This window comes from Topomyia yanbarensis, chromosome 2 (assembly GCF_030247195.1).
Source record: "Topomyia yanbarensis strain Yona2022 chromosome 2, ASM3024719v1, whole genome shotgun sequence".
Classification (NCBI taxonomy): domain Eukaryota; kingdom Metazoa; phylum Arthropoda; class Insecta; order Diptera; family Culicidae; genus Topomyia; species Topomyia yanbarensis.
In genome coordinates, this window is record NC_080671.1 from 284169611 (window position 1) to 284192716 (window position 23106).

Genomic DNA, 23106 nt, shown 5'->3' on the forward strand with positions numbered 1-23106 from the left:
CCAGCCACCCCGAAGCAAGACAGAAGAGTGAGTGTATAGGCGTATAAGTGGACTAAGCCTAGCAAGGAATGAAAAAGGTGAGCACACAAGTCAGCCTCGCATGGTATGTCAGAAGTGGGGCCTAAGAAAAATGTTCCACATGGGATGCCAGAGGGAGTGACAGAGGTACAATAGAGTGGCACGATTGAGAGTGAACCAGGTGATAGGGTGAGCACTAGGGTGACAATAAAACGACCATTTTTGAAATCACTAATCTACATCCCCTAGCGTCGTTCCAAATCATGACAAAATGTTTATTACCTCTCGCAGAAGAAGCGTACACAATGCGCTGTGAATCCAGTTAGACTGGTATTGGTTACACGATTACAGAGCTGATAATTTGGTGATAGGTGAGAACTACTAGGATAATTCGAATGCCAATTAGTGACTTTTTCATCAAATCTGGCCTCACTTATAGCTTAGAAATAGGCTGCTCGAAATATATTCTGTTTTCTTACGCGGACTACAGGGCTTAAGTATTATATTGTACTAGAATATTTCCAGCCTGGGATAAATACCTAAGTAGGCTACAATCCAATTCGCGCTGTGCTTCTATTAAATTCAGCATACCCTTTTTTGCAAATAAGCAAAGCGTGCATGCCAATTGTGCTACCTGCCCACCAGATCAACAGATCACCACTTCACCAGATATTTGAATTTTGCTTTTGCAGATCTTTTAGCATGGGTGGATCGTCTCGACAGCTGGGTATTTTATGCGGTTCATCGCTCATGTTGCTCGCTATCGCCGGAGGAATATAGTGTATGTTGTTGTCGTCGGTGCTCGTTGGTCGCCTCAAGACGTGTCATGTGCTGCGAACCCAATTCAAATGATATTCGTTATACGAGTAGAGGACTGATATTTTGGTAGTAGGCAAAGGATACTACGCCCATTTAAAGACCCGATGGTCAATTTTTCGTCGTATCTGATACCACACAAAACTTCCAAACTGAACAATTCAAATCAATACTTTGGAATTGTAGTCCATGTGAGGTCATAGAAATAAGGATTACCATTCCACAGTGGTCCAGAATGTAAATTTAGCAAGAATTTTGAGATTTTTCTAAAACTAAACAACTTAGCCTTAATAAGTCTTTGGAGAAGTTTTCGTAGTTTGTGGGCCTCTTCTTTTTGTTAAAAAAACAGATAGGGTAATTGCACCAAGATAAAAAAAATAACTTTTTAATTATTCCAGCTAGAGCCAAATAACCTTCAGCGAAGTTGTAGAACGACAAATCTTGGAAAAGTTTGCTGAAGACATGTGAGCTATACCTATCATACTTTTCATTTTACAACTTATACTTTTATTTTAAAATTTAAGGTTGGGGTGTTTCTTAGTGTTTATCAGAAAAACTGTTTTGGTCAAATAACTTTTGCGGTATTGATTTAAAAGTGAAGTAGTCTACCGACAACTTTAAGATTGTTTTAAGGAAAATAGCTTGTTTCATGGCAACTATTTATATCTGTTTCATGGCAACTATTATATCTAACTATTTTTGCTGATGTGTTATGAGCACTTTTTCGCCAACAATAACAATATCACTCATTGGGGCAAACAAATAATAATTCTTTTTCAAGTATAACTAAGGTCATTACTAGAGTTATAATTGAGCAAAAAATAACGAAAACGTTCTATTCTAAAAGTTCATAAAGTTGATTACAAAAATTCTATTTTTGATATTATAAGTTCTTATATCTTTTGAGTAATAGAACCTAGCGTTTTGATGTGGGTGGTTCTAATTTTTTAAAATCTTAAAATTAACTTTTAAATGGTTCGAGATAGAACTTCGCAGAAAATAAAATTTTAAAAAACTTGGTCGAAGACACTGGAACTCTATGTCGTGTATTTTTCATTTTACAAGAAATTTACCAAAAAATAGGATGTTTCTTAACCTTCCGGAAGTCGCGCTTATGGTCCACTGAACGAGCAGCCGCTGCTGTCCTAAGACGATTTCGCTAGATTTTCAGAGCAGCGTGCACTCAGTGCACTAGCGCGACTTCCGGAAGGTTAACAAATGGTTTTCTTTATATAACTTTTGCAGTTTTAATTTTTCATAAGTATCACGTAAGAAAAACTTTCAGATATTTTGAAGGAGAGCATTTTGTCTCAATGTACCGAACCTCTAGCATCTCTCGTTAGAAAGTTATATATACTTTTTACTAAAAATAAACTCTTTTATGAGTAAATATTGCGACGTAAAAAATATTGTGTTTGCTATTTATTGCGATCTATACTACAAAGCATGCTATATGACAATAACGGTATTTAATGTTAAGTGTCCTAATCGAAGATAATGCTATATGAGAAAGTTATATTTTTTATAAAGAAGTTCTCATACCTTTCAAACGAAAAAAATTTGGTAGTTGGAGTTTTAAAGAAAATTGTGCACCTTAAAATAATCTTGTACCCTTGTCCACTTTACTTTTGGTACTTTAGTGTAAAATGAAAACTTTTTATAAAAATAAAACCGTTTTTAAGGAACACCTTACAGCTTACATTTGGATTTGTCGGGCAATGGAAAGTATAAAAGCTAGAGCTTGCGTGTCTTCAGCAAATTTGGCTAAAATGTGTTGTTCTACAACTTCATCGATAATAGTCAAGCTCTATCTCGAACCGTTCAAAAGTTTCATTTTAAATATTGCTAAAGTTAGAACCACCCTAGCTTCTATTTTTGATATTATAAGTTCTTATATCTTTTGAGTAATAGAACCTAGCGTTTTGATGTGGGTGGTTCTAATTTTTTAAAATCTTAAAATTAACTTTTAAATGGTTCGAGATAGAGCTTCGCAGAAAATAACATTTTAAAAAACTTGGTCGAAGACACTGGAACTCTATGTCGTGTATTTTTCATTTTACAAGAAATTTACCAAAAAATAGGATGTTTCTTAACCTTCCGGAAGTCGCGCTTATGGTCCACTGAACGAGCAGCCGCTGCTGTCCTAAGACGATTTCGCTAGATTTTCAGAGCAGCGTGCACTCAGTGCACTAGCGCGACTTCCGGAAGGTTAACAAATGGTTTTCTTTATATAACTTTTGCAGTTTTAATTTTTCATAAGTATCACGTAAGAAAAACTTTCAGATATTTTGAAGGAGAGCATTTTGTCTCAATGTACCGAACCTCTAGCATCTCTCGTTAGAAAGTTATATATACTTTTTACTAAAAATAAACTCTTTTATGAGTAAATATTGCGACGTAAAAAATATTGTGTTTGCTATTTATTGCGATCTATACTACAAAGCATGCTATATCATATGACAATAACGGTATTTAATGTTAAGTGTCCTAATCGAAGATAATGCTATATGAGAAAGTTATATTTTTTATAAAGAAGTTCTCATACCTTTCAAACGAAAAAAATTTGGTAGTTGGAGTTTTAAAGAAAATTGTGCACCTTAAAATAATCTTGTACCCTTGTCCACTTTACTTTTGGTACTTTAGTGTAAAATGAAAACTTTTTATAAAAATAAAACCGTTTTTAAGGAACACCTTACAGCTTACATTTGGATTTGTCGGGCAATGGAAAGTATAAAAGCTAGAGCTTGCGTGTCTTCAGCAAATTTGGCTAAAATGTGTTGTTCTACAACTTCATCGATAATAGTCAAGCTCTATCTCGAACCGTTCAAAAGTTTCATTTTAAATATTGCTAAAGTTAGAACCACCCTAGCTTCTGTTTAAAGCAAAATAAAGGGCTTGTAAAGTACAACAACTTTGCCAAACATATTGTAAGGCTAAATCATTTAATTTTAGCAAAAAGATAAAATTCCTGCTAAATTTACATTCTGGAGCCCTGTCCATTCCAAAGTACTAAGTAGCTCAACAGTGACATTATTTCTAGGACCCCACAGTAAGCCAATAAAAGTGTGCTTTTTCGAAAATTGTACCGCGGCGGAACCCATTATACTATGATGTGCTGTTCCGTTTTTGTCGTGGCTATCGACTTATCATTCAATATACGGGCCCTTTTCAAAATTTCGGGATGAAAGTCGTGTAAAAAATATATTAAAATTTGTAAAAATATTTATTTCATTATTTATTAAAAAAATTTCTATTATTATATTGTCAAATATAAATATTAAAATAATTATAAATATAAAAGAAATTAAAAATAAGAAAATTAATTTAAAAGATATAGAAAATATTTCATTTGATGAAAGAGAAGTTACATAAATAAATAAAACTAGTATTCCTCCTATAAATACAAGAAATAAAATATAAGAAAATCAGAAAGTTTTTATTAATATTCCAATATTTAAAGAAATTAAAGTAGTTTGAATTAAAAGTATTAAGCCTATGGCTAAAGGATGTTTTATTTGTATAAAAATAAAAGACATTAAAAAACATAAGATTATTAAAAATATAAAAATATCAAGAAATAGTTTAATTAAAATATTAGCTTTGGGAGTTAATGATAGGAAAAATTTCTTTTTCTTGAAGTTTTAAAAAAAAAAATTTTATTTTTAGTTTACAAGACTAATGTTTTTTTTTAAACTATTAAAACTAATGACGAATTTATTTATTAATTTTATTATTATTATAATATTTATATTTAGTTGTATTACTTTTATTTCTAGACGAAAACATTTACTTTGTACTCTTTTAAGATTAGAATTTATAGTTTTAATTTTATTTTTATTTTTATTATTATATTTAAATTTTATAAATTTTGAAGGATATTTTAGAATATTTTTTTTTAAGATTTTGTGTATGTGAAGGGGTTTTAGGTTTATCAATTTTAGTGTCTATAATTCGAACTCATGGAAATGATTATTTTCAAAGATTTTCAATTTTACAATGTTAAAATTTATTTTTATATTAATATTTACAATATTTTTATTTATTAATAAAAATATTTATTGAATAATTCAAAATTTATTATTTTTAGTTTCTTTTATTTTTATAATTAATATTAGATTTAATTATTATTTTTGTAAAATTTCTTATTATTTTGGAATAGATATAGTTTCTTATGGATTAATTTTATTAAGAATTTGAATTTGTAGTTTAATATTAATAGCTAGAGAAAAAGTTATTCAATTAAATAATTATATTAATTTTTTTTATTTATAATTATTTTATTATTATTATTATTATTATTAACTTTTAGTTCAATAAGAATTTTTATATTTTATTTATTTTTTGAAAGTAGATTAATTCCTACATTATTTTTAATTTTAGGGTGAGGATATCAACCAGAACGTTTACAAGCAGGAATTTATTTATTATTTTATACTTTATTAGCATCATTACCTTTATTAATTGGTATTTTTTATATTAATATAGATTTAAATACTATAAATATATATATACTAAGTTATATAAAAATATATAATTTTGATTTTTTTTATCTATGTATAGTTTTTGCTTTTTTAGTAAAAATACCAATATTTTTAGTTCATTTATGATTACCAAAAGCTCATGTAGAAGCTCCAATTTCTGGTTCAATAATTTTAGCTGGAGTATTATTAAAATTAGGGGGATATGGTTTATTTCGAATATTTGCTTTATTACAAATTTTAGGGATAAAGTTTAATTTTGTATGAATTAGAATTAGATTAATTGGAGGAGTTTTAGTAAGTTTAATTTGTTTATTACAAATAGATTTAAAAGCTTTAATTGCTTATTCATCAGTTGCTCATATAGGAATTGTTTTAAGTGGTTTATTAACAATAAGTTATTGAGGATTAAATGGGGCATATAGATTAATAATTGCTCATGGTTTATGTTCTTCAGGACTTTTTTGTTTGGCTAATATTAGATATGAACGAATAAGAAGACGAAGATTATTAATTAATAAAGGTATAATGAATTTTATACCTAGATTATCTTTATGATGATTTTTATTATGTTCAAGAAATATGGCAGCTCCTCCTACTTTAAATTTATTAGGTGAAATTTCTTTAATAAATAGAATTATTAGATGATCTTGATTAACAATAATTGGTTTAATATTTTTATCATTTTTTAGAGCAGCTTATACATTATATTTATTTGCTTATAGACAACATGGAAAATTTTATTCTAGAGTTTCATTTTTTTCAACAGGATTAATTCGAGAATATTTATTATTAATAATACATTGATTACCTTTAAATTTATTAATTATAAAAAGAAATTTTTTTATATTATGACTTTAATTTAAATAGTTTAATTAAAATATTGATTTGTGGTGTCAAAGATATGAATTTTCATTTTAGATCATGTTAAATTTAAATTATTGTAAAAATAGTTTTTATATTTTATTATTTATTAGTATTATATTATTTATATTTAGATTAAAATTTTTATTAATTAATTTAGTTTATTTTATTGAATGAGAAATTATTTCTTTACATTCTATATCAATTGTTATAGTTTTTTTATTTGATTGAATAAGTTTAATATTTATATCATTTGTTTTATTTATTTCTTGTTTAGTAATTTTTTATAGAAAACAATATATAGAAGAAGATTTTAATATTAATCGATTTATTTTATTAGTATTAATATTTGTATTATCAATAATAATATTAATTATTAGACCAAATTTAATTAGAATTTTATTAGGTTGAGATGGTTTAGGATTAGTTTCTTATTGTTTAGTAATTTATTTTCAAAATGTAAAATCTTATAATGCAGGAATATTAACTGCATTATCTAATCGTATTGGAGATGTTGCCTTATTATTAGCTATTGCTTGAATATTAAATTATGGTAGATGAAATTATATTTATTATTTAGAAATTATAAAAAAAGATTTTTGTATAATAATTATTGGTTATTTAGTAATATTGGCTGCTATAACAAAAAGAGCACAAATTCCTTTTTCTTCTTGATTACCTGCAGCTATAGCAGCTCCTACTCCTGTATCAGCATTAGTTCATTCATCAACTTTAGTAACAGCTGGAGTTTATTTATTAATTCGTTTTAATTTATTAATTATTGATAGAAAAATTAGTCAAATTTTATTATTAATTTCTGGTTTAACAATATTTATGGCTGGATTAGGAGCTAATTTTGAATTTGATTTTAAAAAAATTATTGCTTTATCTACTTTAAGACAATTAGGTTTAATAATAAGAATTTTGTCAATGGGATATATAAAATTAGCTTTTTTTCATTTATTAACTCATGCTTTATTTAAAGCATTATTATTTATATGTGCGGGTGTTGTAATTCATTGCATAAGAAATATTCAAGATATTCGATTTATAGGAAATTTAAGAATAAGAATGCCAATAGTGTGTGGATGTTTTAATGTAGCTAATTTAGCTTTATGTGGAATACCTTTTTTAGCAGGATTTTATTCTAAAGATTTAATACTAGAAATAGTAAGAATGTCGTATTTAAATTGTTTTTCTTTTTTTCTTTTTTTTTTCTACAGGTTTAACTGTTTGTTATTCTTTTCGATTAGTATATTATTTAATAACAGGAGAATATAATGGAATTTCTTTAAATAAATTAAGAGAAAATAGATGAACAATAATTTTTGGTATTTTTTGATTAATATTTATGGCTGTTATTGGAGGAAGAATATTAAATTGATTAATATTTTTTAATCCAGTAATAGTTTGTTTACCTTTTATAATAAAATTTTTAACATTATTAGTTTGCGTATTAGGTGGATTATTTGGTTATTTAATTAATAATGTTTCTTTTTTTTTATAAATAAATCTATTTATTTTTATAATTTTAGAAGATTTTTTGGAAGAATATGATTTATACCAATAATTTCTACTTTTGGATTAGTAAAAAAAATTTTATTAATTGGATTTATAAGATTAAAAATTTTTGATCAAGGATGAAGAGAATATTTTGGAGGACAATTATTATATATTCAATTAAAAAATTATTCTTTATATATTTAAGAATTTCAGAATAATAATTTAAAAATTTATTTATTGAGATATATAATATGAGTATTTATTTTAGTTATTTTATTATTTTTAAATTATTTAAATAGCTTATATATATAGAGCATAATATTGAAGATATTAAGGAAATTATTTTAATTTTTAAATAAAGTATTTATAAAAAAAATATTTTTATTTTTATATTGAAAATATAATGTTTTAATTAAACTATATAAATAAAATATGATGATCAAGAAAAAGCTGCTAACTTTTTTCTTTAATGGTTTAATTCCATTTATATTTTTAAAAATTAATTTAATTGGAATATAAATATTCATTGAAATCATTAACAGTGATATACCTCTTTTTGGTTTCAATTAAAGTAAGATAAATTGAAGATATCAATATTTTTTAAATGCAAATTAAATGTTATAATTAACTATTATCCTAAAATAAGGATGATTGAACATCTATGATTAGGTCGAAACTAATTGCACTTTATTGCTTCATATTTAATAATTAATTATTTCATTCTAATATTCCTTGATTTCATTCATGGTAAAGTCCAATTAATAAAATTAAAATGAAAAATAATCTTGTAATAATTCAGTTAATTAAATTTGATGATTTAATAATTAAAATTATTGGTAAAATTAAAGCAATTTCAACATCAAAAATTAAGAAAATAATTGCAATTAAAAAAAATCGTAGGGAAAAAGGTAATCGTGAATAATTTATTGGATCAAATCCACATTCAAATGGTGAGCATTTTTCTCGATCTATAATAGTTTTTTTTGATAAGAAAGTTGCAATTATTATTATGATAATGGTAATAATTAAAATAATGATACTTATAATAAAAATTAATATAATTATTTATACTAAAATAAATTAGTCCTTATGATTGGAAGTCAAATATACAAATATATACTTTATAAATTAACTACCTCATCAATAAATAGAAATATATAAAAATAATCAAACTACATCAACAAAATGTCAATATCAAGCTGCAGCTTCAAATTCAAATGATGTCTTTTTGAAAAATGATTATTAATATGACGAAAAAAACATACTGTTAAAAATGTAGTTCCAATTAATACATGAAGACCATGAAATCCAGTTGCTATAAAAAAGGTTGATCCATAAGTTCTGTCTGCAATAGTAAATGGTGATTCAATATATTCATAAGCTTGTAAAATTGAGAAATAAATTCCTAATAAAATTGTAAAAAATAAACTTTGTGTAGTTTGAGTATGATTATTTTCTATTAAGCTATGATGTGCTCATGTAACAGTAACTCCAGAAGCAAGTAAAATTGCTGTATTTAATAAAGGAATTTGAAAAGGATTAAATGGAATAATTCCTATAGGTGGTCAGTTTATACCTAATTCAATAGTTGGTGATAAACTTCTATGAAAAAAAGATCAAAAAAATGAAATAAAAAAAAAAAATTTCAGAAATAATAAATAAAATTATAACTCATCGTAATCCTAATGTAACTGAAAATGAGTGAAGTCCTTGAAATGTACCTTCTCGTGAAATATCTCGTCATCATTGATATATAGTTATTAGAATAATAATATTTCCTAAAATAAATAGTGATATATTATATTGGTGAAATCATTGAGTAAATCCTGTAACGGTTGTTATTGTTCCAATAGCACCAGTTAAGGGTCATGGTCTATAATCAACTAAATGAAAAGGATGATTTGAATGAGTTGTCATTAATTAGTTTCACTTGAATAAAGTGTTCTTAATACAGAAAATACATAAGATTGAATAATTGCAACTGCTGATTCTAAAATTAATAGAGCAATTTGAGTAATTAAAATTAATGATAAAATAATATAAGATGTTGATATAGGGCCTGTATTTCCTAATAAAGTTAATAAAAGATGACCTGCAATTATATTTGCAGTTAATCGAACAGCTAAAGTTCCTGGTCGAATTACATTTCTAATAGTTTCAATACATACTATGAAAGGTATTAAAATACCTGGAGTACCTTGAGGAACTAAATGGGTAAATATATGTTGGGTATGACAAATTCATCCATATAATATAAAACTTAATCAAAGAGGAAAAGCTAATGTTAAAGTTAAAGTTAAATGACTAGTTCTAGTAAAAATATAAGGAAATAATCCTAAAAAATTATTAAATATAATTAAAGAAAAAAGTGAAATAAATATTAATGTTCTTCCATTGTTAATATTAGAATTTAATAGAAGTTTAAATTCTTTATGAAGAGTTAAAGATAAATTATTTCAAATAATTTGAAATCGATTTGGTATTAATCAAAAAGAAAAAGGAATAATTAATAATCCTAAAAATGTTCTTAATCAATTTAATGATAAATTTATAATTGAAGTAGAAGGATCAAATACAGAAAATAAGTTTGTTATCATTTTCAAGATATAGAAGGTTGTTTAAATATTAAAGATTGTGAAAATTTTAAAGGTAAATAAAAAAAACAATAATAATTTTTTACATTAAAAATTATTAAAGTAAATCTAAAAATAAAAAATAAAATTAATCATCTAATAGGAGCTATTTGAGGAATTAAAAAATATTATTTGTTAATATTTTTAGTTTGACAAACTAAGGTTTTATTTTAAACTAATTTTTTATTTCATTAGAAGTAATTGTTAATTTACTATAATATGATTTAAGAGATCATTACTTACTTTCAGTCATCTAATGAATTAATTTTAGAAGTAATTCATTTAATGAAATAATTTATTGGAATTCTTTCAATAACAATTGGTATAAAACTATGATTAGCTCCACAAATTTCTGAACATTGTCCAAAAAATAATCCTGGTTGATTTATTAAAAAATTTGATTGATTTAATCGTCCAGGAGTAGCATCAATTTTAATTCCTAGAGCTGGAATTGTTCAAGAATGAAGTACATCTGTAGCTGTAACTAAAATTCGAATTTGATTATTAAAAGGTAAAATAATACGATTATCTACATCTAATAGACGAAAATTATTATTATTTAATTCATTTGTAGGAATTATATAAGAATCAAATTCTAAATTATTAAAATTTGAATATTCATAACTTCAATATCATTGATGACCAATTGTTTTTAAAGTAATTAATGGAGAATTAATTTCATCTATTAAATATAATAAATGAAGAGATGGAAATGCAATAAATATTAAAATAATAGCAGGTAAAATTGTTCAAATAATTTCAATAGTTTGTCCATGTAGTAAAAATCGATTATTAAATTTATTGAAAAATAATATAATTATTATATAGGAAGTTAATATTGTAATTATAATTAAAATTAAAATTGTATAATCATGGAAAAAATTTAATTGTTCTATTAATGGAGATAAACTATTTTGTAAACCTAAATTTGATCATGTTGCCATTTTCTAATAAAAAAAAAATTTTTTATATATGAAGCTTAAATTCATTGCACTAATCTGCCATATTAGAAATTAGAAGATGTTAATAATGGTAATTCTAGATAAGTATGTTCTATAGGTGGTATAGAGTGGAATCATTCAATAGAAGAAGATAGTTGTATAGGGAATAAAGGATTTCGTTGAGAAATTATTCTTTCTCAAATAATAAATAAAAAAAATAAAATTCCAAATAATGAAATTGATCTTCCTAATGAAGAAATAATATTTCATGTTAAATATCTATCAGGAAAATCAGAATATCGTCGGGGTATACCTGCTAATCCTAAAAAATGTTGAGGAAAAAAAGTAAAATTAACTCCAATAAATATAATAAAAAATTGAATTTTTAATCATAAAGAATTTATAGTTAATCCAGTTAATAAAGGATATCAGTGAATAAATCCAGCTATAATAGCAAATACAGCTCCTATAGAAAGAACATAGTGGAAATGAGCTACTACATAATAAGTATCATGAAGAATAATATCAATTGAAGAATTTGCAAAAATTACTCCTGTTAATCCCCCTACTGTAAATAAAAAAACAAATCCTAAAGTTCATAATAAAGCAGGATTATAATTTAATTGTGTTCCATGTAATGTAGCTAATCAACTGAAAATTTTAATTCCTGTAGGAATAGCAATAATTATAGTAGCAGAAGTGAAATAAGCTCGAGTATCAACATCTATACCTACTGTAAATATATGATGAGCTCAAACAATAAATCCTAATAATCCAATTGCTAATATGGCATAAATTATTCCTAAAGTTCCAAATGTTTCTTTTTTTCCTCTTTCTTGTGAAATAATATGAGAAATTATTCCAAATCCGGGAAGAATTAAAATATATACTTCTGGATGTCCAAAAAATCAAAATAAATGTTGATATAAAATAGGATCTCCTCCACCAATAGGATCAAAGAATGAAGTATTAAAATTTCGATCTGTTAATAATATTGTAATAGCTCCTGCTAATACAGGAAGAGATAATAAAAGTAATAATGCAGTAATTGCTACTGATCATACAAATAAAGGTATTCGGTCTAATGTAATACCAGAAGAGCGTATATTAATTACTGTTGTAATAAAATTTACAGCTCCTAAAATAGAAGAGATACCTGCTAGATGAAGAGAAAAAATAGAAAGATCAACTGAAGCTCCAGCATGAGCATTTCCTGAAGAAAGAGGTGGATAAACTGTTCAACCAGTTCCAGCTCCATTTTCGACTATACTTCCTGAGAGGAGTAATATTAAAGAAGGTGGTAATAATCAAAAACTTATATTATTTATTCGAGGAAATGCTATATCAGGAGCTCCTAATATTAATGGAACAAGTCAATTTCCGAATCCTCCAATTATAATAGGTATAACTATAAAGAAAATTATAATAAATGCATGAGCTGTAACAATAACATTATAAATTTGATCATTACCAATAAAAGCACCAGGATGACTTAATTCTGTTCGAATTAAAATTCTTAAAGAAGTTCCTACTATTCCTGATCAAGCTCCAAAAATAAAATATAATGTTCCAATATCTTTATGATTTGTTGAAAATAACCATTGTCGCATGAATTTTAATAAATTAAAAAAAAATAATTTATTAAAATAAGAATTAAAAGATTATAACAAATATAATTAGTTTTGAAGACTAAAAGTTTAATTAACTTAAATTCTTAAAATAGAATATAAATTAAAGAAATAATTATTAAACCTATAATAGAAAAAAAATTTATACAAAAAATTAAAGTTAAATTTTTATTAGAGTATAAATTTAATAATATTCATGAATTTTTATTATAATTTAATATAAAAATTCTATAAGATAGTAGTAAATAATAAAAAAGAGTAATTAATGTTAAACAAACTATAATAAATAAAATAAAAAATTGATTTATATTAATAAGGTTTTGAATAACTAATCATTTGGGTAAAAATCCTAAAAATGGAGGTAATCCACCAAGAGATAATAAATTAATAAATAAAAAAAATTAATTAATGGATTTATTATATTAAAATTAAAAATTTGGTTAAAATGAAATAATTTAAAATTATTAAATATTAATAAAATTGATATTGATATAAAAGAATAAATAAAAAAATATCTTAATCATAATAATTCATTATTTATTATAGCTAGTAATATTCAACTTAAATGATTAATAGAAGAAAAAGCTATTAATTTTCGTAAAGAGGTTTGGAACGCTCATATCTTTTCATATCATACTGCATGGAATTAATCAATTTTCGGAATTTGTCGAAAATAAGTTCAACAATGTTGTATAAAATTTTGAGGTATGTATGACATGCATTAGTAACGAAAACCTGTTTTGAAAAATCTTTCGAAAAAAAACTACTTGGAAATGGGGAAAAGTTTCAGCTCATCTCGGTCAGAGCCTTCAATATGATGCACCAACCGGACACTGAAATGATGAGAAATTTTAAATGTAGGTCCGCTACAGTTTTATTTCATTTTTTTTGTGTAGAGCTGTTTAGAGCGTACAGGGTTCTCCAAGGGCTGTACAATACCGGGAAAAAATATTTGTGAACTGTACACGGATGGTGGATGAATCGATTTGTGTCGTTACCTACTACTAGCAGAGGAATTTATTTTCATTTCTGATAGTTAGAGAGTAGCATGCACGACGAAAAACCGGATTTTAAACACCCGCCCGTAACCAGTTCGTGATTCTTTACTGCTATCTTCATGCACCGAGCCGAAAAAACGGATTTTACAACACCCAACTAAAACCAGTTCGTGATTGGTTACCGCTATTTTCGTGCACCGAACCACACATCTTGAACAAAATAATTGTAATTTTAGTCGGTTTCTATTAGTCGACCTAGTTGAATAACCGGAGACTACATTTCAACATTTTTCCTGCATTCGTGAACGTTTGTCCTAATAAATCGCTGTTTTAGGCTTTTAAAGTTGTATTAAAAAATTCTCATCTACAAAACAAACAAAAAGGAATTGTTAAGGTATGAGAAAAATTAATTACGATCAATTTAAAAAAAATGTCTTTATTTTCGGTTGAGTGGTATTTCAGGAATCGTGATCACGGGAAAACCATTTTTTTAAATCGGTATTTCGAAATAATCGAGTTTACAATTACCACTGCGCTTGGTAGACGAAGCACCCTTGGGAGCGCTGTAACTTTCGATCTATTTCTCGGATCTCTATAAAAAATTGGAAAAATATTCTCAAGGAGTTGTACTTTCAGATAAAGTAATAAAAAAAATGATTTTTTGAAAAATAAAAAAAGGTATGTAACCCCTTAAGCTTCATACACACAGTATATATGCGTCCTTATTCCAATTTTAGGCTAGGAGTATTACCTTGAATTAATTTTGATCACTGGCGCCACCATGTGATAGAATTCTGCATTTTTCAAATGACAAAAAAAAATATTTTTTGCTGATCTACAACTTTGTAGAACATCCAAATGCTCCATCTCTTACCGTTGTACAGATAGGAGTATTCCCTTTAAATTGCCTTTAATAGCTTTAATTGGCAACGATTATCGAAGTACTCTTCCCGTCTCGAGCCACAAGCCCCTGGCCACCTGCACTACGAGACAGTGCGGGCACGGCCGAAATAGTGGCTCTAGTGACGAATGAAGAACTACTCGGAGTGGCTAAATCCCTAGCAATGAACAAAGCTCCAGCACCGGATGGAGTTCCAAACAACGCTCTCAAGGGAGCGATCATAGCGAACCCGAACATGTTCAGACTAGCTGCACTAGCGCGACTTCCGGAAGGTTAACAAATGGTTTTCTTTATATAACTTTTGCAGTTTTAATTTTTCATAAGTATCACGTAAGAAAAACTTTCAGATATTTTGAAGGAGAGCATTTTGTCTCAATGTACCGAACCTCTAGCATCTCTCGTTAGAAAGTTATATATACTTTTTACTAAAAATAAACTCTTTTATGAGTAAATATTGCGACGTAAAAAATATTGTGTTTGCTATTTATTGCGATCTATACTACAAAGCATGCTATATCATATGACAATAACGGTATTTAATGTTAAGTGTCCTAATCGAAGATAATGCTATATGAGAAAGTTATATTTTTTATAAAGAAGTTCTCATACCTTTCAAACGAAAAAAATTTGGTAGTTGGAGTTTTAAAGAAAATTGTGCACCTTAAAATAATCTTGTACCCTTGTCCACTTTACTTTTGGTACTTTAGTGTAAAATGAAAACTTTTTATAAAAATAAAACCGTTTTTAAGGAACACCTTACAGCTTACATTTGGATTTGTCGGGCAATGGAAAGTATAAAAGCTAGAGCTTGCGTGTCTTCAGCAAATTTGGCTAAAATGTGTTGTTCTACAACTTCATCGATAATAGTCAAGCTCTATCTCGAACCGTTCAAAAGTTTCATTTTAAATATTGCTAAAGTTAGAACCACCCTAGCTTCTGTTTAAAGCAAAATAAAGGGCTTGTAAAGTACAACAACTTTGCCAAACATATTGTAAGGCTAAATCATTTAATTTTAGCAAAAAGATAAAATTCCTGCTAAATTTACATTCTGGAGCCCTGTCCATTCCAAAGTACTAAGTAGCTCAACAGTGACATTATTTCTAGGACCCCACAGTAAGCCAATAAAAGTGTGCTTTTTCGAAAATTGTACCGCGGCGGAACCCATTATACTATGATGTGCTGTTCCGTTTTTGTCGTGGCTATCGACTTATCATTCAATATACGGGCCCTTTTCAAAATTTCGGGATGAAAGTCGTGTAAGGTTTGGAACGCTCATATCTTTTCATATCATACTGCATGGAATTAATCAATTTTCGGAATTTGTCGAAAATAAGTTCAACAATGTTGTATAAAATTTTGAGGTATGTATGACATGCATTAGTAACGAAAACCTGTTTTGAAAAATCTTTCGAAAAAAAACTACTTGGAAATGGGGAAAAGTTTCAGCTCATCTCGGTCAGAGCCTTCAATATGATGCACCAACCGGACACTGAAATGATGAGAAATTTTAAATGTAGGTCCGCTACAGTTTTATTTCATTTTTTTGTGTAGAGCTGTTTAGAGCGTACAGGGTTCTCCAAGGGCTGTACAATACCGGGAAAAAATATTTGTGAACTGTACACGGATGGTGGATGAATCGATTTGTGTCGTTACCTACTACTAGCAGAGGAATTTATTTTCATTTCTGATAGTTAGAGAGTAGCATGCACGACGAAAAACCGGATTTTAAACACCCGCCCGTAACCAGTTCGTAATTCTTTACTGCTATCTTCATGCACCGAGCCGAAAAAACGGATTTTACAACACCCAACTAAAACCAGTTCGTGATTGGTTACCGCTATTTTCGTGCACCGAACCACACATCTTGAACAAAATAATTGTAATTTTAGTCGGTTTCTATTAGTCGACCTAGTTGAATAACCGGAGACTACATTTCAACATTTTTCCTGCATTCGTGAACGTTTTTCCTAATAAATCGCTGTTTTAGGCTTTTAAAGTTGTATTAAAAAATTCTCATCTACAAAACAAACAAAAAGGAATTGTTAAGGTATGAGAAAAATTAATTACGATCAATTTAAAAAAAATGTCTTTATTTTCGGTTGAGTGGTATTTCAGGAATCGTGATCACGGGAAAACCATTTTTTTAAATCGGTATTTCGAAATAATCGAGTTTACAATTACCACTGCGCTTGGTAGACGAAGCACCCTTGGAAGCGCTGTAACTTTCGATCTATTTCTCGGATCTCTATAAAAATTTGGAAAAATATTCTCAAGGAGTTGTACTTTCAGATAAAGTAATAAAAAAAATGATTTTTTGAAAAATAAAAAAAGGTATGTAACCCCTTAAGCTTCATACACACAGTATATATGCGTCCTTATTCCAATTTTAGGCTAGGAGTATTACCTTGAATTAATTTTGATCACTGGCGCCACCATGTGATAGAATTCTGCATTTTTCAAATGACAAAAAAAAATATTTTTTTTGCTGATCTACAACTTTGTAGAACATCCAAATGCTCCATCTCTTACCGTTGTACAGATAGGAGTATTCCCTTTAAATTGCCTTTAATAGCTTTAATTGGCAACGATTATCGAAGTACTCTTCCCGTCTCGAGCCACAAGCCCCTGGCCACCTGCACTACGAGACAGTGCGGGCACGGTCGAAATAGTGGCTCTAGTGACGAATGAAGAACTACTCGGAGTGGCTAAATCCCTAGCAATGAACAAAGCTCCAGCACCGGATGGAGTTCCAAACAACGCTCTCAAGGCAGCGATCATAGCGAACCCGAACATGTTCAGACTAGCTATGCAGAGATGCCTTGACGAGTGCCGTTACCCCGATAGATGTAAAAGGCAGAAATTGGTGCTGTTGCCGAAGCCTGGGAAGCTGCCAAGCGACCCATCGGCGTACAGACCAATCTGTCTGATCGACACGACTGGCAAACTGCTTGAGAGGATCATCCTCAACAGGCTAACCCCATACGCGGAAGGTACGGACGGCCTGTCAAGCAACCAGTTTGGCTTTCGGAAGAGTAAGTCCACAGTGGACGCTCTCAACTCAGTGATAAATACTGCCGAGATAGCGATCCAACGGAAAAGGCGAGGTATTCGATACTGTGCGTTAGTGACACTTGACGTGAAGAACACATTCAACAGCGCAAGCTGGGATGCCATCACGCTCTCGTTAGAGGTCTGGAGCTCGCTCGTCATAAGACGGAGGTAGTTATCGTCAACAACCGCAATTCGGCACAACATGCAGTTATCCATGTGGGAGAATTCGCGATCACTTCACAGCGAAGTCTGAAGTCTCTCGGAGTCATTATAGACGACAAGCTGACCTTCTGCAGCCATGTCGACTATACATGCAAGGGAGCGTCGACTGCTGTTGCGGCTCTATCGAGAATGATGTCCAACAGCTCAAAGGTGTGCGCCAGTAGACGTAGGTTACTGGCAGGCGTTGCCGTATCTATCCTCAAGTACGGCGGCCTGTCATGGTCAAGAGCACTGAGGGTAACCAGTTACCTACAGAAACTGGAGAGCACCTACCGCGTGATGTGCCTCAGAGTGATATCTGCCTACCGCACGGTATCACACGATGCATCCTGCGTGATAGCGAGCATGATGCCAGTCGGGCTGGTCATTCGGGAAGATGAGGAGTGTTTCGAGCTACGTGGAAATAGAGGAGCCCGCGAGCGCACCAGGGTGACCTCGGTCGCCAGATGGCAGCGTGAGTGGGACAACTCCTCGAAAGGTAGGTGGACCCACCGGCTGATACCTAGCATATCGAGCTGGGTGGGAAGACCCTATGGGGAAGTTCACTTCCACCTGACACAATTCCTGTCAGGCCATGGCTGTTTCCGACAGTACCTCCACAGGTTCGGGCACGCGGAGGTCCCAGTCTGCCCGGACTGCCCAGGTGTAGACGAAACTGCCGAACACATACTGTTCGTATGTCATCGGTTCGACGTCGAAAGAAGAGCAATGCTTGACGTCTGTGGCTGGGACACAACCCCTGATACCTTTATTCAGCGGATGTGTCAATCGGTGGAGAAGTGAAACGCAGTCTCTGCTGCTACCATCCAGATTGCCTGTAGGCTACATGTAATCTGGCGAACCGAGCAACAGACGATGGGCACGGCTAACTAGTGATTGGTTAGCTGGAGCGAAAAAGGCTAAGCGCAAAAAAGAGAGTGAATGGTCTGTTCATGCCGAGGCAGGTTTGGCGCAGCGACTGGCAACCGCGTAAGGGGTAAACCCAGCCACCCCGAAGCAAGACAGAAGAGTGAGTGTATAGGCGTATAAGTGGACTAAGCCTAGCAAGGAATGAAAAAGGTGAGCACACAAGTCAGCCTCGCATGGTATGTCAGAAGTGGGGCCTAAGAAAAATGTTCCACCTGGGATGCCAGGGGGAGTGACAGAGGTACAATAGAGTGGCACGATTCAGAGTGAACCAGGTGATAGGGTGAGCACTAGGGTGACAATAAAACGACCATTTTTGAAATCACTAATCTACATCCCCTAGCGTCGTTCCAAATCATGACAAAATGTTTATTACCTCTCGCAGAAGAAGCGTACACAATGCGCTGTGAATCCAGTTAGACTGGTATTGGTTACACGATTACAGAGCTGATAATTTGGTGATAGGTGAGAACTACTAGGATCATTCGAATGCCAATTAGTGACTTTTTCATCAAATCTGGCCTCACTTATAGCTTAGAAATAGGCTGCTCGAAATATATTCTGTTTTCTTACGCGGACTACAGGGCTTAAGTATTATATTGTACTAGAATATTGCCAGCCTGGGATAAATACATAAGTAGGCTACAATCCAATTCGCGCTGTGCTTCTATTAAATTCAGCATACCCTTTTTTGCAAATAAGCAAAGCGTGCATGCCAATTGTGCTACCTGCCCACCAGATCAACAGATCACCACTTCACCAGATATTTGAATTTTGCTTTTGCAGATCTTTTAGCATGGGTGGATCGTCTCGACAGCTGGGTATTTTATGCGGTTCATCGCTCATGTTGCTCGCTATCGCCGGAGGAATATAGTGTATGTTGTTGTCGTCGGTGCTCGTTGGTCGCCTCAAGACGTGTCATGTGCTGCGAACCCAATTCAAATGATATTGGTTATACGAGTAGAGGACTGATATTTTGGTAGTAGGCAAAGGATACTACGCCCATTTAAAGACCCGATGGTCAATTTTTCGTCGTATCTGATACCACACAAAACTTCCAAACTGAACAATTCAAATCAATACTTTGGAATTGTAGTCCATGTGAGGTCATAGAAATAAGGATTACCATTCCACAGTGGTCCAGAATGTAAATTTAGCAAGAATTTTGAGATTTTTCTAAAACTAAACAACTTAGCCTTAATAAGTCTTTGGAGAAGTTTTCGTAGCTTGTGGGCCTCTTCTTTTTGTTAAAAAACAGATAGGGTAATTGTACCAAGATAAAAAAAATAACTTTTTAATTATTCTAGCTAGAGCCAAATAACCTTCAGCGAAGTTGTAGAACGACAAATCTTGGAAAAGTTTGCTGAAGACATGTGAGCTATACCTATCATACTTTTCATTTTACAACTTATACTTTTATTTTAAAATTTAAGGTTGGGGTGTTTCTTAGTGTTTATCAGAAAAACTGTTTTGGTCAAATAACTTTTGCGGTATTGATTTAAAAGTGAAGTAGTCTACCGACAACTTTAAGATTGTTTTAAGGAAAATAGCTTGTTTCATGGCAACTATTTATATCTGTTTCATGGCAACTATTATATCTAACTATTTTTGCTGATGTGTTATGAGCACTTTTTCGCCAACAATAACAATATCACTCATTGGGGCAAACAAATAATAATTCTTTTTCAAGTATAACTAAGGTCATTACTAGAGTTATAATTGAGCAAAAAATAACGAAAACGTTCTATTCTAAAAGTTCATAAAGTTGATTACAAAAATTCTATTTTTGATATTATAAGTTCTTATATCTTTTGAGTAATAGAACCTAGCGTTTTGATGTGGGTGGTTCTAATTTTTTAAAATCTTAAAATTAACTTTTAAATGGTTCGAGATAGAGCTTCGCAGAAAATAAAATTTTAAAAAACTTGGTCGAAGACACTGGAACTCTATGTCGTGTATTTTTCATTTTATTTTTTCATGTTTCTTAACCTTCCGGAAGTCGCGCTTATGGTCCACTGAACGAGCAGCCGCTGCTGTCCTAAGACGATTTCGCTAGATTTTCAGAGCAGCGTGCACTCAGTGCACTAGCGCGACTTCCGGAAGGTTAACAAATGGTTTTCTTTATATAACTTTTGCAGTTTTAATTTTTCATAAGTATCACGTAAGAAAAACTTTCAGATATTTTGAAGGAGAGCATTTTGTCTCAATGTACCGAACCTCTAGCATCTTTCGTTAGAAAGTTATATATACTTTTTACTAAAAATAAACTCTTTTATGAGTAAATATTGCGACGTAAAAAATATTGTGTTTGCTATTTATTGCGATCTATACTACAAAGCATGCTATATCATAGGACAATAACGGTATTTAATGTTAAGTGTCCTAATCGAAGATAATGCTATATGAGAAAGTTATATTTTTTATAAAGAAGTTCTCATACCTTTCAAACGAAAAAAATTTGGTAGTTGGAGTTTTAAAGAAAATTGTGCACCTTAAAATAATCCTGTACCCTTGTCCACTTTACTTTTGGTACTTTAGTGTAAAATGAAAACTTTTTATAAAAATAAAACCGTTTTTAAGGAACACCTTACAGCTTACATTTGGATTTGTCGGGCAATGGAAAGTATAAAAGCTAGAGCTTGCGTGTCTTCAGCAAATTTGGCTAAAATGTGTTGTTCTACAACTTCATCGATAATAGTCAAGCTCTATCTCGAACCGTTCAAAAGTTTCATTTTAAATATTGCTAAAGTTAGAACCACCCTAGCTTCTGTTTAAAGCAAAATAAAGGGCTTGTAAAGTACAACAACTTTGCCAAACATATTGTAAGGCTAAATCATTTAATTTTAGCAAAAAGATAAAATTCCTGCTAAATTTACATTCTGGAGCCCTGTCCATTCCAAAGTACTAAGTAGCTCAACAGTGTGCTGTTCCGTTTTTGTCGTGGCTATCGACTTATCATTCAATATACGGGCCCTTTTCAAAATTTCGGGATAAAAGTCGTGTAAGGTTTGGAACGCTCATATCTTTTCATATCATACTGCATGGAATTAATCAATTTTCGGAATTTGTCGAAAATAAGTTCAACAATGTTGTATAAAATTTTGAGGTATGTATGACATGCATTAGTAACGAAAACCTGTTTTGAAAAATCTTTCGAAAAAAAACTACTTGGAAATGGAAAGTTTCAGCTCATCTCGGTCAGAGCCTTCAATATGATGCACCAACCGGACACTGAAATGATGAGAAATTTTAAATGTAGGTCCGCTACAGTTTTATTTCATTTTTTTGTGTAGAGCTGTTTAGAGCGTACAGGGTTCTCCAAGGGCTGTACAATACCGGGAAAAAATATTTGTGAACTGTACACGGATGGTGGATGAATCGATTTGTGTCGTTACCTACTACTAGCAGAGGAATTTATTTTCATTTCTGATAGTTAGAGAGTAGCATGCACGACGAAAAACCGGATTTTAAACACCCGCCCGTAACCAGTTCGTGATTCTTTACTGCTATCTTCATGCACCGAGCCGAAAAAACGGATTTTACAACACCCAACTAAAACCAGTTCGTGATTGGTTACCGCTATTTTCGTGCACCGAACCACACATCTTGAACAAAATAATTGTAATTTTAGTCGGTTTCTATTAGTCGACCTAGTTGAATAACCGGAGACTACATTTCAACATTTTTCCTGCATTCGTGAACGTTTTTCCTAATAAATCGCTGTTTTAGGCTTTTAAAGTTGTATTAAAAAATTCTCATCTACAAAACAAACATAAAAAAGGAATTGTTAAGGTATGAGAAAAATTAATTACGATCAATTTAAAAAAAATGTCTTTATTTTCGGTTGAGTGGTATTTCAGGAATCGTGATCACGGGAAAACCATTTTTTTAAATCGGTATTTCGAAATAATCGAGTTTACAATTACCACTGCGCTTGGTAGACGAAGCACCCTTGGAAGCGCTGTAACTTTCGATCTATTTCTCGGATCTCTATAAAAATTTGGAAAAATATTCTCAAGGAGTTGTACTTTCAGATAAAGTAATAAAAAAAATGATTTTTTGAAAAATAAAAAAAGGTATGTAACCCCTTAAGCTTCATACACACAGTATATATGCGTCCTTATTCCAATTTTAGGCTAGGAGTATT

General features: G+C 30.4%; 1 protein-coding gene and 1 pseudogene across 1 annotated transcript in view; both read right to left on the reverse strand.

Annotated features, from left to right (window-relative positions):
- LOC131683211 (dromyosuppressin) overlaps window positions 1-23106 on the reverse strand; it is a 567416-nt gene that overhangs the window by 411013 nt on the left and 133297 nt on the right. The gene's annotated exons all lie outside the window — the stretch shown is intronic.
- LOC131683209 (cytochrome c oxidase subunit 2-like) lies at window positions 10572-11256 on the reverse strand (annotated as a pseudogene).